Here is an 18,218-nt window from a genome sequence, read left to right on the forward strand (position 1 = left end):
AGTTGAATTATTGTAGATAACATCAGATTTGTATGTTTATGTCTAATATGTAATTTGAATTTCATTACATTATGTTTCCTCTGTGTAATTTAAAAAAAAAAAATTTAGACCATGTTCATTATACTTGATTAATTAGTCCCAATGACGATTAAGAACTGGATTAGCTTCCGGGTCCCCACAACAGGTGGTATCAGAGCATTAGGTTTCGGAGCTGTAGGTCCTTGAACTATAGGTTCCTTAGCGCTGAGATAGAGAAGAGTGAGCGGGGTAGAATGAGTTTTCTTTCCTTGTATGTGATTGCTAGCATGTGATTGATTACAATGTGGAATTACATTGTGTATGTTAGCATGATACATTGTATATGCTAAGATTTCAGTATGTTTTTACTGTATATCAAGCTATATGTTACCTGAATATCTGAGTTGATTTGGTAATATGTATTATTTGAAACTGGATCAGAACCAATTCTTGATCAGAGGTAAGCTGATCAGGATTGGGATTGAGACGGATTTGTCTCCTGTTACTACTAACATCTGTGATTATCAGATATACCTCCTAGAAGGATTCCAGAAAGGGGTAGTACTTCGTCTGATCAGATAGATGATCAGAAACTCAGATGGAAGTAAAGCTGAGAGAGTTTCAGTTACTGCAACCGCCGGTTCTGAGTGGTATCGAGACATTTGAAGATTGTGAAAACTGGTTTGATGACATAGAAATCCTGTTTGATTTAGTTGATTGTACAGATGAACAGAGAGTTAAACTGGTATTCCATCAGTTACAAGAGGCCGCCAGGAGTTGGTGGATTACAACCAAAGGAATACTAGAACTGCGTGGTACTGTGATCACATGGGAAGTCTTTAAAGTTGAATTTTATTGAAGATTCTTCTCCGGATCGTACCAAGAGGACAAGAAAGTAGAATTTGAGAATTTAAGCCAAGGTCAACTGAATATTGAAGGGTATGTTGATAAATTCTCTACTCTGCTGCGTTTTGCTCCTCATGTAGCGGGGAATGATGAAGGTGTAACGGCTCAGTTCGTCAGAGGATTGAACTCGGAGATTGTTGCATTGATGAATATGCAGCGGCCGTATCATTTTGCTGATGTCCTGAGTAGAGCGAAGAGAGCGGAGACGAGTCTAATTAGACAACTAAAAAGGTTGTGTGCGGTGCAACCCCAGACACAGCAACCTTCTCTCCGGGTTGATCGTGGTAGTACGAGTGGAAAGCAGGATTTGCTGAAAGCTCGAAAGAAGCCATTCAAGAAAGTAGGAAGTGGACTGAGTGGTTCATCTAGCTCCAGTGGTTCTAGCCCGAGTTATACTGGAGTTTATTGCAGGAATTGCAATGGAAGACATTCCACGGAGCAATGTCGGGGAGTAACTGGTAGGTGCAATATCTGTAAACAGCAAGGACATTTCGCTAAAGCTTGTCCACAGAGGGGTCCCCGAAGATTTCAGGGAACAGAATCCTCTGGTGGGAGGGATCGAGAAACAGACCAGGACACACTTGATGATACCGTGATAGGTACTGATCTTTCATGATTATGATGCATATGTATTGATATATACGAATGCATTCTTGATGTTATCTTTGATTGAGTGGCACTGATAAATGTTTTACCTGTTGGGTCTGTATTTACTGTAGTATTGATTCTTTACCTTTTGGGGAAAGAATTTGATATCAGTGATATTCTGTGATATATTATATACTGCAGTAAGTTGAGAATAAGATTGAATTAGACTAGCTTGTACTTGTATTGTCTGATGATGACTGCGTGATTGATATTGATATATCGAACAAGTACAGAGCTATTATAGAGTCTTGCCAGGAAATGGTAAGATTTGGACCTGAAATGGCCAAAGAATGAATGATATACGGTAAGGATTCTTGATTTTGAATTCCTTGATATCCGTATTATATATGATTCGATGATTATCGAATGAAATGGAGTAATTCCTCGTATATACGTTGATTACTGAAGATGAGCCTATCATGAATAGATTCACTAGTAGCAGGAAGTTTGCTATAGTCTTTCAGATGAGATTTCAGGGTTGTCCTGTATCTGGGAGAGTGATTTCAGCCTTGATTTGATTCTAGGTATTGGTTTCATTTTAGAATTTCTTATAGACTGATACTGATTGAATTGAGAAAATTGAGATATCAGTTGAAAGATTTATTGCCTGAAGAGTTAGAGTTACATCTGATTATATGTTTCTCTGTAAAGTACTTCAGTTCCGTTTATGGATTAATGAATCCTTTGCTTGGAAGTGTTCTGATGATTTTATGCTCGGTTTATCTATGAAATTTTGATATATACGCAGCATATGATTGATTGAAGCGAATAGTGGAAATTTGTATTGAATATTCTGGGAACTGAGAGTGTTGCATACAGAATTGTTCGGATATGAATCTCGATTGTAACAGATTGTATTCAGAGTCTGTGATATCTGAAGACAGTATACGGATTGAGTATAGCCAGTAAGACCGTGATCAGTGGCTGAGAACGACATTGAATAAGGCAGAATTTTTTGAAATGTCAGAAATTGCATTCTATGCAGTTATTAAATCAGTATGGCGTATTGATATTCTGAATCTGATCTGATATTGTTATCATTCTGAATCCGTGTTTGATACAAATTGTTATGAACCGTTGAGCTTATATATACAGTTTAGTCGAGTCAGAACTGATTTTGAAGATTAAAGCAGTTCAGAAGTTTGATCAGACTGTTCAGAACTTGATTTTGATAGTCAGAACCGAATACCAGGTAGGTATTTTTCTTTAATTTATATTATTAGCTGATTTGTTTGTGTCAGATATTCGAATTTGCAATGACAGGTATTGTCAGATGCACACAGTAGTAGATTCAGTATTATTCTCGTAACAGGAAATGTGTGATAATTCGAATAGACAGTTTTGATATAAACAGATGAAATCAGTTATGTCAGAATTTGTATTGAAATGTCTAAATCGCTAACAGATGAAGACAGAAAGATAGAAATTGTAGATTACTGATCTTGAGTATTGATTCTAAATAGAAATGGGAGTACATTTCTATGGATTGTGTGATGACACTACTGCAATCTTGCCAAGATAGTGATTGTGATTGAACGATTGTTCAAATCTGTACATGTTATATTATACAGGAAGAGGTACGGACATGACCAGATGATGGGGATTTATGTCAGAAACGGAGGTTAGATTATATTGAATGCCAAAGTTAATTTTATCAGACTGTGATTTTCGTTTGATTTTATACTTTTGGCTGAGTGTATGACATGATTTTTTTTCATCTATGATTTATAGATTGACGGATAGTCGGAATGAACTATCCTGATACTGGAGGATATCCAGGAAATGTAGTGCTGGATTATAGCACTAGTTGACATGATTCATTGTCACTTCTGAATTATTGTACGATAATAGCTACTAAACGAGTATCGGAATAGCTTGAGTTGAAGTATTGTACAGTGAAAAATGCTATTTTCCTTCTTACAGGAGTGATATTGCAGTGATGCCTAAGATTAGAATTAATGGGAACAAGAATTTGATAAGAAAAATGAAACTGATTCAGAAGAAATGAGGATAGCTCAAAATACATAGACTATTAAGCCAATGTCGGACGATGACTGTTGGTATTTGAAATCGAAAATTGAGTATATCTCTGACCGGGATATTGATTGCTATGAATTGTTGATTGGTATATACGGATGTGGTATAGCCATTATTCTGAAATTAATTTTATCACGAGTGATTTCGGGGATAGGAGATTATTGTTGTTTCGATATGTCTCCTTCTTATATCTGATTTGAGATATGATATAATTATCCGTATTTCACGAGTGAATTGCTTGTGATTTCGAGGACGAAATCGTATCTTAGAGGGGGAGAAATGTAAGGCCCGAGAAAGTGATTACCGTAATCGGAAATGATTTGAGTATATTTATCGTAATTTGAGATTGATCTGGACTGATTTATTCAGTAATTGAGGTAAATATAGACGGATCGGAGCAGACCGGGAAAGACGAGAAAAGACGCAAAATATATGCGCGAGGTTGGTGAAAGGCCGAGGAGAAACTCCAGAGAGCTCGGCACATATGCGCGACGGAAATGGCGCATATGCGCGTGAGGGACAGAAGGTTCGGCGCATATGCGCGGGAGTGATGGCGCATATGCGCGAAGAGATAAAATGCCGAGCTGAACCTCCGGCGCATATGCGCGGTGCTTGGCGCGCATATGCGTCAGTCATGCAGCACGAAAACTCGCCATTTGTTGTATGGGGCGACGTGTATATATATATATATACATACAAACGTTTATACTGTAAAAAAAAGAAGAAAGGAAACGAAGGAATTTTTGAAGAAATTCTTCGTGGTGATTCAAATCACGATTTCGCGAAATCCAATCGGTAGATTTTGAATCCGACTTCAGTACTGTGTTCCTATCGACGTAAGCTACAACTTGACGTAAGTTTTGCTACGTTTTGACATGTTTTGGAATTAGACTATTGCCAGAATTGAATAGGATTCATATATGATGTTCTTGTCATGTTAGACATCATAGAATCGAAGTCAGATTGAGAAACGGAATGATTATGTAATTGTTATGATTTTTGGAATCGATTTGTCTGAGAATTCATATCAGATATTTGTTGTTATTGAAATTATGAATGGTATCGATACTTATTAGGAATTCTGGTATTATATCCGTGATGTTTTGATTGAGGGGGGTTATCAAGACAGCAGTGTTATACCGTCGAAACATCAGTTAATTGATATTGATCAGATTCAGTAGTGATTTCGATTATATCGTGATATTGTCGATATGGATTAGATGGTATCTTGTTTTGATATCGATCAGCGTATATTTCGATTTGAATATTGATCAGAACATGTATTGAATTGAGTGGTATATTGATATTATATCTGTTCGATATTGTTGTTACCAGATTGAGAATGGACCGAGATAGAGTCCGGACTTCTTCTTCCTCTGATCGAGAAGATAAAGGTATAAATTAATGTTGAGTTGGGATTGCACAACTCGAGTGAGGTTTGACTCGAGTTTCCCTAAATCACATACTTATTATTTGTTTATCATTGTGTTTAATGATTGGATTTAAATGCTTGTTCTATGGAGTTATAGGAGCGTGCATTAGACGAGTAATCTTGTGACAGAAGTACCTGATAGTGGCAGGTAACCACGGGTACATTGCACGATGTCACAAGATATGGTGATAGACCATAGTCTATGACGGATGCGTCTGGACACTGGATATTTGGTTATATCGACTTGGATAGAACTGGAGTCTTTTCTATTACTGTTTGTCGATATAGGAATGCCACATCTGGACACCGGGATCCCTAGGCTAGGATTGAGTCTAGTCTAAAACGTGGAGTCACGAGTCTGAGTGACAATTATATTGATTTATATTTATTGATGTTGATTATGTTCCTGAATATGGTTCATGTTCCTTGCTGATCCTGATATTGGTACAGGTTTAGAACAGGAGTTATTCTTGATATTGATTATGTTCCTGATTAGGGTACATGTTTAGAATATGATTTATTCTTGTTATTATTTCATGTCATGATTTTGATATGGGATATGATTTTCTGTTATATGCTTTTATATTGTTTATATGATTGCATGTATACATGATTTATACTGGGATATTTATATCTCACCGGAGTTATCCGGCTGTTGTCTTGTTTGTATGTGTGCATGACAACAGGTGGGACAGGATAAGGGTCATGAAGAGAACGAGGCTGGACTAGATAGCGTGGAGATCCGGGCTTCAGAAGCAACCTAGGATTCAGTGTTGATATGTATTTGAACCTAGTTGAATTATTGTAGATAACATCAGATTTGTATGTTTATGTCTAATATGTAATTTGAATTTAATTACATTATGTTTCCGCTGTGTAATTTTAAAAAAAAAAAAATTTAGACCCTGTTCATTATACTTGATTAATTAGTCCCAATGACGATTAAGAACTGGATTAGCTTCCGTGTCCCCACAGGAGTCCTATGTGCATAAGGATCAGCCACGGATCTTGTCTTGTGCAGGAGGCTGTGGCGTGGGCTAGGGGCTAGTTAGATGGGTTAGGCATGGTCAGTAGAGTCCCTAGGATGTCTGGTCAAGGGATAGCTCGAGTTGGCTCGGCCATGGTTCAAGGAAAACGTGGGTTGGCTCGAAGGAACTAGCTAGGGTTCGAAAAAGAAAAGGGTCGAACCATGATCCATGGGGTCGGTTCATGGTTCACAAGGGTTATTTAGGTATAAAAAGTCTATGTTTAAATTTTGGGAAGAAAATACATAAGCCTGAATTAATTCGATTTTTAAAGGCTTCACGAATTAGTAATTAAAGAATTAAATTGAAATCCTCGAATTTAAGTTAAATAAAAATATTAAAAATTTAATTTAAGCTTAAATAATTATTTGGGATGATCTAGAGTCAAAAGTAAGAAAAAGTCAAAATCAATAAATTTTACGTCCATGGGCAAAACGATTATTTTACACCGGGTAGTACGAAAAGGGTTGGCACCATCCCGAAGGGTCATAATGCATGTTAAACAATATATTATTATGATTTTGAAGAAAATATGATATTTTATGATTTATGGTAAAGCTGGGCAATTTTACTGTAAAAATGCTTTTTTTGGAATGTCTTGATATTCAAAAAGGAAAATGAAAAATATTTTGAAGGATGTGAATTGACCGTGACAAAGAATATATGATATATGATTTTTTGGAAATATCGTGAGGGAGAAGCCCCGGAGGAAGCCCGTTTATGGGACAAGGCCCCAGAGAGAACCCAATGATCGTATTTCCATTTTACGTCGGTTCCTATTTGCCGTCCTCATGCGCAATGGTGAGCTAAGACTGATCAGTTGACCAGAGGATAAAAGGTATAACGGCCCGAAAATTCGTGTTTGAAAATTTGCGGAAAATTTAAAATTTTCTTTTTAAATAATTAAAATGTCTCAATCATAAGTTAAACTGATAAAAATGTTTGATATTCAAAATAGCAACGGAAAAAATCTAATGTTTGTAAAATAATGACTTAAAAATAATTCAGCAACATAAAAACTTGGTGTGAATGAAAAATAATAAATGCTGAACTGAGGTCCTCAGGTCCTACTACTGCCGACTCGAGCCTGCTCACTGGTCCCCGCCCTCGGTCCCGACATCATCAGCACCTACAACAATCAAGTTTAGTGAGTCTAAAGACTCAACATGCATATATCGTAAATAGCAAGTAAATAAATAAATAAATAAGCTTGCATGCAAGTGAAAATATCATGTCATGAGGCATATCGTAAAAATGTCGTGTCATGATTAAATATAATACGTGCATAACTGAACTGAAAATCATAGTGAAAATGTTTGCTCCTTGGAGCCCTGTACTGAAATAGCCTGTAATAATTTTCTGGTGAGATTATGGTCTACGCATGTGGTCCCTGAACTGAACTGATCGGTAACTGGCGACCGGGCCTGTAACTGGCGACAAGACTTAGTAATGTACGTCTGATCAGACCACTGCCACAGTACTGGGTGAAACAACTGAACTGACCGGTAACTGGCGACAAGACTTAGTATTGCTCTCATAACCGGTAACTGACGACCGGACCGGTAACTAGCGACCGGATTTAATCATGATAGTAAAGTGACCACAAGCAATATCGCATAAATCTCAAAATGAATATTTTATATTTTTATGCACATAATATAATTAACCAACATAATTAAATATAAACAATTTCGATCTTCTTGCATTAAAATCATGTACTTGCGATATTTAAAAATATCGATATGACTTGATTGAAGAGTGAAAGAAGATATAAACATGCCTTGGTTTGTTTTGACAGAAAACAAACGAAATAACGACGCGGCGCGGCGGAGACGGAGTGCTCTTCACTTTCTCACTTTTTTTCTCTTAATTCCTTTAAACCAAGCATGCACCATAATTATTATAATAGCGTAAAAATCATAAACGTGATGCATGAACATTTAAAAATATCATGATTTGTGCTCAGGGCGCTGCCAGGACCAAAATATCACCCCGGGTGCAAAATGACCATTTTGCCCCTGGAAACCCAAAAATTATCGTTTCAACCCTGGACCTTTAAAATTGACCCGAAGCTTATCAAACATCTTAAAATGTCCCAAAACATTTTTAAAAATATTCCTAGACGTAAACTCGAGCCAAAATCAGAACTTAAACGATTCGTTTTAAAAACTTGGACTGGGGTCCCGGTTTTAATTCGAATTGACTCGAAACACACCCAAATTATTCCCAACTTTTAACCATATCCTAAAAATACTAAAAGGTCCCTAATTCTTTAATACCGTCCCAAATAAAGTTTTCGGCTGCACATCCAAATGGGACAAAACTCACGGCCACCTATTCTATATTCAACTTACTACACATGGCCCCCAATTCTCCTACACCTTTCGGTCCCCTCTAGTGCTACCATCTGTCCAACTTTTAATCTCCTCCTCAAGCCCGTAAAGGACCTCCTAACTATGCCAAACCAAGAAGGAAATGCTGCTGTACGAAAGTCGAACGAAGAGAGAATAAAAAAACAGCTTTCGCCCTTCTCCCTATCAAGCTACATCTCCAAGATTCGAACTTCTCCCTCGACCCGGTGCCTATGGTCCACTCCTAACAAAATACCAGACATAACAAAGGCTGATACACGGCTGGATCGAGCCCATGCACAGCCGTAGCCCTTGCCATTTCACCTTCGAACCACCCGAGATCCTAGCACCACCCGTGAACTCTTCGGCTCTCACCTACAGCCGGTTATTCTCTGGTCCACTTTCATACTATCGTCTTAACACAGCAAGATCACCCTTAGACAACCACCAATCGGCAGCCCCTTTGCACACAGACAAGAAAACTCGTGAGATGGAAGCAACTTTGCAATGCTTTTCATTAAAAGAACAAGTATGCATGAGATCGAGACATTTACGTAATTTTACAAACAAAACACACATATTATCAGCAAATGAGATGCATAAAAAAAAGAACAAGCGTGCCTTGGTGAGGGAATGACGAGCACAATGCAAGGGGAACCCGAGAGATTTTATTTGCACCCAACGCCAAGAAGGATGGTGCTCTCAGCCCCTTAATAACAGCAGCATACAGCCCCTTGAACAACCTCAAGAAAAACGTGAGTGACAATCAAAGAAATACATCACATGAACAAAAACCGAAAAGCTTTCATGCCATGAACTGGATCGAAATATTTCATGCAATATACATACACATCAGACATATATTACGTAAATGATGCAGAAAAGATGTTACATAGCGTGCCTTAGATAAATTCCACGCAAGAACGACGAAGAGATGGGCAACGGGGAAGCGCCGGAGAATTTTGTTGCAAGAAAATGCTTAACCGAAGGCTTGCTGCGATGGAGGCTCTGAAACCGAGAGGGGAGGAAGAGGGGAGGTGGTGTCGGCTAAGAAAATTATTAGGTTTAGGTTAATTGTAGTTTAGGTGATATATTATATAATTAAATAATAGGTAATGGGCCTTAAATTAATAATTAAAAGTTTTAAAAAAAAAAGATTTAAGCCCAATAAGCCCAAAAGTGGGCCCATTAAATCCAAGCCCACTCCCGAAAAAAATATCGAGTTGAAAAGATTTTTAAAATATTAGCCGAACCCTTAAAAAGTCCCCCGATTCGATAAAATTAGCGTACCGATAAAAATAAAAATTATGCGGGTAAAAATATAAAGACCTAAAAATCCGTACTTGGAAAATTTGCGAAAAAATTAAAATTTTTCTTTTTAAATAATTAAAATTGCCTCCTTCATAAATGAACTTATAAATAAAGTTTGATGTTCAATGTGGCAGCCGAAGAATTAACATTTTTGAAATAACAGTAAAAAGTTTTTCCAATAATAATTAAAATGTTTGAGCCATTAATTAAAAATAAATGATGAACTGAGGTCCTCGGGTTCCACTACTGCCGACTCGAGCTAGCTCACTAGTCCCCGCCCTCGGCCCCGGCATCATCAGAACCTACAACAATCAAGTCTAGTGAGTCTAAAGACTCAACATGCATATATCGTATATAACGAGTAAATACCATAGTAAAATTTCATGGAATAAAAATGTCATGTCATGAGGCATATCGTAAAAGTGTCGTGTCATGATTAATTATAATACGTGCATAACTGAACTGAAAATATCATGGAAAAAATGTTTGCTCCTTGGAGCCCTGTACTGAAATAGCCTGTAATAATTTTCCTGGTGAGATTATGGTATACGCAAGTGGCCCCTACACTGAAACTGACCGGTAACTGGCGACCGGATAATAAAAAATGCTCCCATGACCGGTAACTGGCGACCGGGTAAAATAGTAAACGTCTGATCAGACTGTAGCCACAGTATACTGGGTGAAACAAACTCAACTGACCGGTAACTGGCGACCGGACCGGTAACTGGCGATCGGATTTAGCAATAATCCCATGATAGTGTAATGGCCACAAGCAATATCGCATAATCTCAAAAATGAACATTATATTTTTTGCACGTAATATAATTAAATGGCACAATTAAATATCCTGTAATAATTTACTGCTTGGATTGGATCGCTCCCAGGCTCGCTGCAACGTAAATATGTCATGAAAAATATGTAATAGATTTATGGGACCAAACTATGCAATAACACTCGAAAATGTGACAATTACACCGAACGACTTCGTTTTTAATCATGACTCCGAACCAACCCGAGCCAACACTGAAACATCATATAGTCATGATTAAAATACGTTTAAAATGATAAATTAATGCTCCTAAAATGATGCAAGTCGAAATCTAGGTGAATGGAGGCCAAAACAAGAAACGCTCTTTCGAGAGTCAATTTGGCACATCGCACCGTAAATTTTCGTACGACCTCAAAAATGATCTGAATGACGAACGGTCAAAAACATGACCTTCCCAACTCAATGGGGCACTGTCCAGTCCAAGGTCATAGGCTAAAAGCCAACCGAGAACTCGAACGAGCCACCGAACCGACACAGCAAGTTGCTGTCCCAAAAATACAGCAACCGTGCTTGGTTTGCTTGCGTCGTTTGCGAGGCTAATGGCCATTGGGGCTTGAACCACCGACCAAAACCTCTTACAAACATCCCAAGGAATGATTCGAACCATGGCTAAAGGCTTTAGACCAGACACAATTCGAAATATTCCAACCACAACCGAGAAGATTCACCCGAGAGCACCTTTGCATGCGCGTGTGGTATTTTGCTTTGCTTGCTGTCTCGACTCGTTCCAGTGGCCATTTGGTTGACCATGGCACGATCTAGACATCTTGGGGTATGGTATGAACCGTGGCTAAGGTCCATAGGCCGAACAAGATCCACACCAAACCACCAAAACCGAAACTCATATGCTGTACCAAAGAAGAGCCGAAATGGGGGAAGGGGCTGTTCTTGCGTTTGATTTAAAAACAGATTAACCATGGACCAAGCCACCAAAAAGGTGACTTAGTCACGTCTTAGACATGCTAGGGGAGTGATCTAACCATGGCTATAGGCCCTTGGGACAGCCAAGATCCGATCTATTCCCTCATGACAGCAAAACCGAAATTTTGAAACACAAAAATGGCACCGATGGAAAGCTGCTGTCATTTTCGAATTCCAGCAAGCATGGGGACTGAATTAATGGACTAAAGTGATCCTAATCCATCCTAGAACATGTCTAGATGTTGCCTTGGGAGCCTGGGGTCGAGCCATCCACCTGAAACATCACAACAAGCGAAAACCGTGAAGAGCATCAAGAATTCAAAAGTTCTGCATGTGATGTTTTCTAAAAATTCTGATGTATTTCGGTTCTTGCTCATTAAAACATGATCATGTAATGAAAATAATTGATATTAGGACTTGATTGAAGAGTCCAGGAAGAATATATGCATGCCTGGTTTCGTTTGAAAGAAAAACGAAAAGAACAAGACGATCCGGCACGGAGAAGGTGGAGCGCTTTCTATTCTACCTAGCTTGCTCGATTTTCTCTCTTCTTTTCTCTAGTGCTAGCCACGATTTTTCCTTCTCAAAACACTCTGAATTTCGGTGGTGGAGGGGGAAATAATAGTGGTTAAAAGAGTGGAGGAGAATGGTGCAAAATATAAGGGCCAAATCAAGACCAAGTCTCCCTCAATTTGAATTTTGAATTGTTGTTTGATATCAAGTCTTCTTGGATGGATCTAGAAAGGTGATGGCCGAAAATCCTTGCTAATCTAGGCTAATATAAGCTCATTAATTAATTAATTAAGGTGGATCAAGAATTAAAAAAGGTTATTATGCTAACTCAACCAAGAATGGGTCAAAAGTGAGTTGGCAAGGAAAAGTCTAGATACCACAAGGGGTGGCCGAAATTTTTAATAAAAAAAATAAGGGAGAAAATGTTGATTATTTACTAAATTAATAACCCTTAAAAGCCTCACTAATCTTTTAATTAATTTAGTGAATTAAACCCCTAATTATTGGAACTTAAGTGAACTTATTTCCTATTCGCCTCAAGTACTTAAATTAAATCCTTAAACCTCCTTATTAACTTAAATGAACTTACTTGCTAGCTAAAATAAATCCTGGAAATGTTTCTCGAATCTTAAATTCTATCTCAAAGCTCCAACTCCAGTCCGGCCTCACTGAAATAACTGAAAGAATAAAATTTAAACTACTGAATAAAATAATTAACTTTAAAGAAAGGCACTTTAAATACTCATGCAATAAAATCAATTTAATTTAAATACTAGAATTATGCATGGTTTATACGTAGTGTAAAACTTACAGACCGAAGACGTGGCTTCGTGAGCTTCTCGTGGTCAGTAGTAGTACAACCCTTTACAGAATCATTGCTCTGATACCAACTATAACGGCCCGAAGTTCAGAACATGCGAAGGATTTGCCATATACTTTCTCAGCATAGAGACGTGGAACACATCGTGTACTCCGGCCAGATTCGGCGGAAGAGCAACACGATAAGCTAGCGTCCTGATTCTGTCGAGGATCTCAAACGGTCCAATGAATCTTGGACTGAGCTTCCCTTTCTTTCCAAATCGCATGACACCTTTCAAAGGTGCCACCTTCACAAAAACATGGTCGCCCACTGCGAACTCTAGATCTCTCCTCCTCTGATCTGCATAACTTTTCTGTCTACTTTGAGCAGGTAATTGATGCTAGAAGGGTTTTATTATTAAGGTAGAAGATCGATATTGTGTAATTGGGTTTTATGGATTAACGTTACTCGAGGTTTAAGATTTACAAAGATTTCATACCCGGGATGCACTTGTAAATAATAAGTTACGTAAGTTTAGTGCCGTAAGATAAAGATTCGATTCAAGGATTTTAGGGTAATACTACTATGAGGTTGAAATAAGGTGTAGCCTTTAAGCGTTCTACTGAGAATAGTAGTCGATCAGTAAATTTTGGTACAAAGGTTTCTCAAGTCGAACTGCATAAATGCTAATATAATAAGTCGATGAATATTACGAGTATAGTATAAGAAAAGTAAGGTGCGATAAGTTTAGACATCCATCTCTAGTATGAGAAACTGCGGGATAAGTCAAAAATCAGGGCTATAGTTGAATAGAACTAAGTCACCATAAGTTGTTTTAAGTTGCAATTCACAAACGAGGACTTTGGTAGACAAATTTATTTAGAATCGATGAGACGTAAGGACAGCTTAATATTTATCTTATCAGAGTAGCGGATCGGAAGCGTGGATTATTAGGATTCTATAATTAAGAGTCTAAACTTTTTGTTTATCAAGGATAAGCGAATTTCGAGGACGAAATTTCTTTTAAGGGGGGGAAGGATTGTAGAACCAGTAAATTGGACTGCGTATAAGCCATGAATAATTCTAGTGTTTAAAATTAAAATGATTTTTATCGTATGAGTATTTAAATTCTTTTCTTTAAACTTATTTATTTTACGCAGTAGTTTAATTGTTATCTTTTCAGTTAAATAAGTGAGGCCGGACTGGAGATGTAGTATTAAGATAAGTTAATAAAGACTCATTTAAGAAGTGGTAATTTAGCATGTTCATTTCATTTATTTATTTTTAATTATTTTTATGCATTTTAGGCATAATTCATGCATAATAGGATTTGTTTCATGAAATTTTAAAAGTTCGTGCATTAAGATTTTTAAGTTGCATTTCATGATCGAGCGAAGATCGGAGACCGGGGAATTTTCAGAAAATTATTTTAATTACACGATTAATTTTTATAAATTAATTTAGAGCATTTTAATTGTATTTTTTTCAAAAATGGGAATTTTTGGGTATTTTTACCCGCATGATTTTTATTTTTATCGGTACGCTAATTTTATCGAATCAGGGGACTTTTTAAGGGTTCGGCTAATATTTTAAAAAAATTTCAACTCGATATATTTTTCGAGAGTGGGCTTGGATTTAATGGGCCCACTTTTGGACTTATTGGGCTTAAATCTTTTTTTTTAAAACTTTTAATTATTAATTTAAGGCCCATTACCTATTATTTAATTATATAATATATCACATAAACTACAATTAACCTAAACCTCATAATTTTCTTAGCCGACACCACCTCCCCTCTCCCTCCCCTCTCGGTTTCAGAGCCTCCATCGCAGCAAGCCTTCGGTTAAGCATTTTCTTGCAACAAAATTCTCTGGCGCTTCCCCGTTGCCCATCTCTTCGCCGTTCTTGCGTGGAATTCATCCAAGGCACGCTATGTAACATCTTTTCTGCATCATTTACGTAATATATGTCTGATGTGTATGTATATTGCATGAAATATTTCGATCCAGTTCATCGCATGAAAGCTTTTCGGTTTTTGTTCATGTGATGTATTTCTTTGATTGTCACTCACGTTTTTCTTGAGGTTGTTCAAGGGGCTGTATGTTGCTGTTATTAAGGGGCTGAGAGCACCATTCTTCTTTGCGTTGGGTGCAAATAAAATCTCTCGGGTTCCCCTTGCATTGTGCTCGTCATTCCCTCACCAAGGCACGCTTGTTCTTTTTTTTTTTATGCATCTGATATGCTGATAATATGTGTGTTTTGTTTTTTAAATTACGTAAATGTCTCGATAGTATGAAAGGGGAGCAGAGAATAACCGGCTGTAGGTGAGAGCCGAAGAGTTCATGGGTGGTGCTAGGATCTCGGGTGGTTCGAAGGTGAAATGGCAAGGGCTGCGGCTGTGCATGGGCTCGATCCCAGCCGTGTATCAGCCTTTGCTATGTCTGGTATGTTGTTAGGAGTGGACCATAGGCACCGGGTCGAGGGAGAAGTTCGAATCTTGGAGATGTAGCTTGATAGGGAGAAGGGCGAAAGCTGTTTTTTTATTCTCTCTTCGTTCGACTTTCGTACAGCAGCATTTCCTTCTTGGTTTGGCATAGTTAGGAGGTACTTTAAGGGCTTGAGGAGGAGATTAAATGTTGGACAGATGGTAGCACTAGAGGGGACCGAAAGGTGTAGGAGAATTGGGGGCCATGTGTAGTAAGTTGAATATAGAATAGGTGGCCGTGAGTTTTGTCCCATTTGGATGTGCAGCCTAAAACTTTATTTGGGACGGTATTAAATAATTAGGGACCTTTTAGTATTTTTAGGATATGGTTAAATGTTGGGAATAATTTGGGTGTGTTTCGAGTCGATTCGAATTAAAACCGGGACCCCAGTCCAAGTTTTTAAAATGAATCGTTTAAGTTCTGATTTTGGTTCGAGTTTAAGTCTAGGAATATTTTTAAAAAATGTTTTGGGACATTTTAAGAAGTTTGATAAGCTTCGGGTCAATTTTAAAGGTCCAGGGTTGAAACGATAATTTTTGGGTTTTCAGGGGCAAAATGGTCATTTTGCACCAGGGGTGATATTTTGGTCCTGGCAGCGCCCTGAGCACAAATCATGATATTTTTAAATGTTCATGCATCACGTTTATGATTTTTACGCTATTATAATAATTATGGTGCATGCTTGATTTAAAGGAATTGAGAAAAAGTGAGAAAGTGAAGAGCACTCCGTCTCCGCCGCACCACGTCGTTATTTCGTTTTTTTTCTGTCAAAACAAACCAAGGCATGTTTATATCTTCTTTCACTCTTCAATCAAGCCATATAGATATTTTTAAATATCGCAAGTACATGATTTTAATGCAAGAAGATCGAAATTGTTTATATTTAATTATGTTGGTTAATTATATTACGTGCATAAAAATATAAAATATTCATTTTGAGATTTATGCGATATTGCTTGTGGTCACTTTACTATCATGATTAAATCCGGTCGCCAATTACCGGTCCGATCGTCAGTTACCGGTTATGAGAGCAATACTAAGTCTTGTCGCCAGTTACCGGTCAGTTCAGTTGTTTCACCCAGTACTGTGGCAGTGGTCTGATCGGACGTACATTACTAAGTCATGTCGCCAGTTACAGGCCCGGTCGCCAGTTACCGGTCAGTTCAGTTCAGGGACCACATGCGTAGACCATAATCTCATCAGAAAATTATTACAGGCTATTTCAGTACAGGGCTCCAAGGAGCAAACATTTTCACTATGATTTTCAGTTCAGTTATGAACATATTATAATTAATCATGACACGAAATTTTTACGATATGCCTCATGACATGATATTTTCACTTGCATGCAAGCTTATTATTTATTTATTTACTTGCTATTTACGATATATGCATGTTGAGTCTTTAGACTCACTAGACTTGATTGTTGTAGGTGCTGATGATGTCGGGACCGAGGGCGGGGACCAGTGAGCAGGCTCGAGTCGGCAGTAGTAGGACCCGAGGACCTCAGTTCAGCATTTATTATTTTTCATTCACACCAAATTTTTATGTTGCTGAATTATTTTTAAGTCATTATTTTGCAAACATTAGATTTTTTCCGCTGCTATTTTGAATATCAAACATTTTTATCAGTTTCACTTATGATTGAGACATTTTAATTATTTAAAAAGAAAATTTTAAATTTTCCGCAAATTTTCAAACACGAATTTTCGGGCCGTTATAGCTGGTATCAGAGCCAGGTTGGACGCCCGAGAGGTGGTGGTGAGCACCGTCATGAGGACGAGAATGATCAGAGACAAGAGAGGCAGGGACCTCCACCCCCTCCACCCCCTCTTCCTGATATGAATGCCCATATGTTAGCTGGGATGAATCGGTTCTTCGCACAGTTTGCGGGGAACAATGCCACTGGAGCAGCTAGGCCGACAGGGCCCGAGGCTGTCTATGAGAGATTTATGAAGATGCGTCCTAAGGACTTTTCAGGGACGACGGACCCCATGCTTGCCGAGGGCTGGATCAAGTCCCTTGAGGTTATCTTCGAGTTCATGGAGCTGGGAGATGCATACAGAGTACGCTGTGCTACATACTTATTAGGAGGAGATGCCCGCTTATGGTGGGAAGGAGCATCAGTAGCCCTGAACTTGGCTACACTGACTTGGGCGCGCTTCACGGAGGTATTTTACTCCAAATATTTTACTGATGAGGTGCGTTCTCGATTGACCAGGGAGTTCACCCTGAGATAGGGAGAGCTGACTGTTACGGAGTTTGTCCGTAAGTTTGAGAGAGGCTGCCATTTCGTGCCCCTGATTTCGAATGATGCGGGTGCCAAGCTGAGGCACTTTCTTGATGGACTACGGCCGATCTTGCGCCGTGATGTTAGGGTGGCTGGCCCTACTACCTATGAAGTTGCTGTTTCTAGAGCTCTGGATGCAGAGCAGGATCTGATCGACATTGAGAGGGATCGCTTGGGGAAGCGACCAGTTCAGGTACCACACCGCCCTCCTCCTCCTCAACAGCAGCAACACCAGAACAAGAGGCCGCATCACGGCCCGCCCAGGGTCAGAGGAGGACCTCAGCAGCAGCAGCAGGGACGTGCAGTCCCGAGACCATTTGAGCACCCAGCCTGTCCCAAGTGCTCACGTCGCCATCCTGGAGCATGTATGTTCGGCTCAGGGAAGTGTTACAAGTGTGGTAGCCCAGACCACACGCTGCCGTATTGCCCTCAGAAGAACCTGCCTACCCAGGGTCGAGTGTTTGCTCTCCATGCGACGGAGACGAACCCCGATACTATGCTGATGAGAGATACCTTTAAGTTTTGAGTTATTATTTTAATTTCACCGTTTTGGGAACCGGAATTTATATTTTGAACTTAGAAACTGTTATAGGATTGCATGCCCTACTCAGTATTATTTTGGGAATTTAAGTTAGAAGAAATTTGGCCTCTG

This window comes from Primulina eburnea, chromosome 1, assembly GCF_022965805.1.
Source record: "Primulina eburnea isolate SZY01 chromosome 1, ASM2296580v1, whole genome shotgun sequence".
NCBI lineage: Eukaryota > Viridiplantae > Streptophyta > Magnoliopsida > Lamiales > Gesneriaceae > Primulina > Primulina eburnea.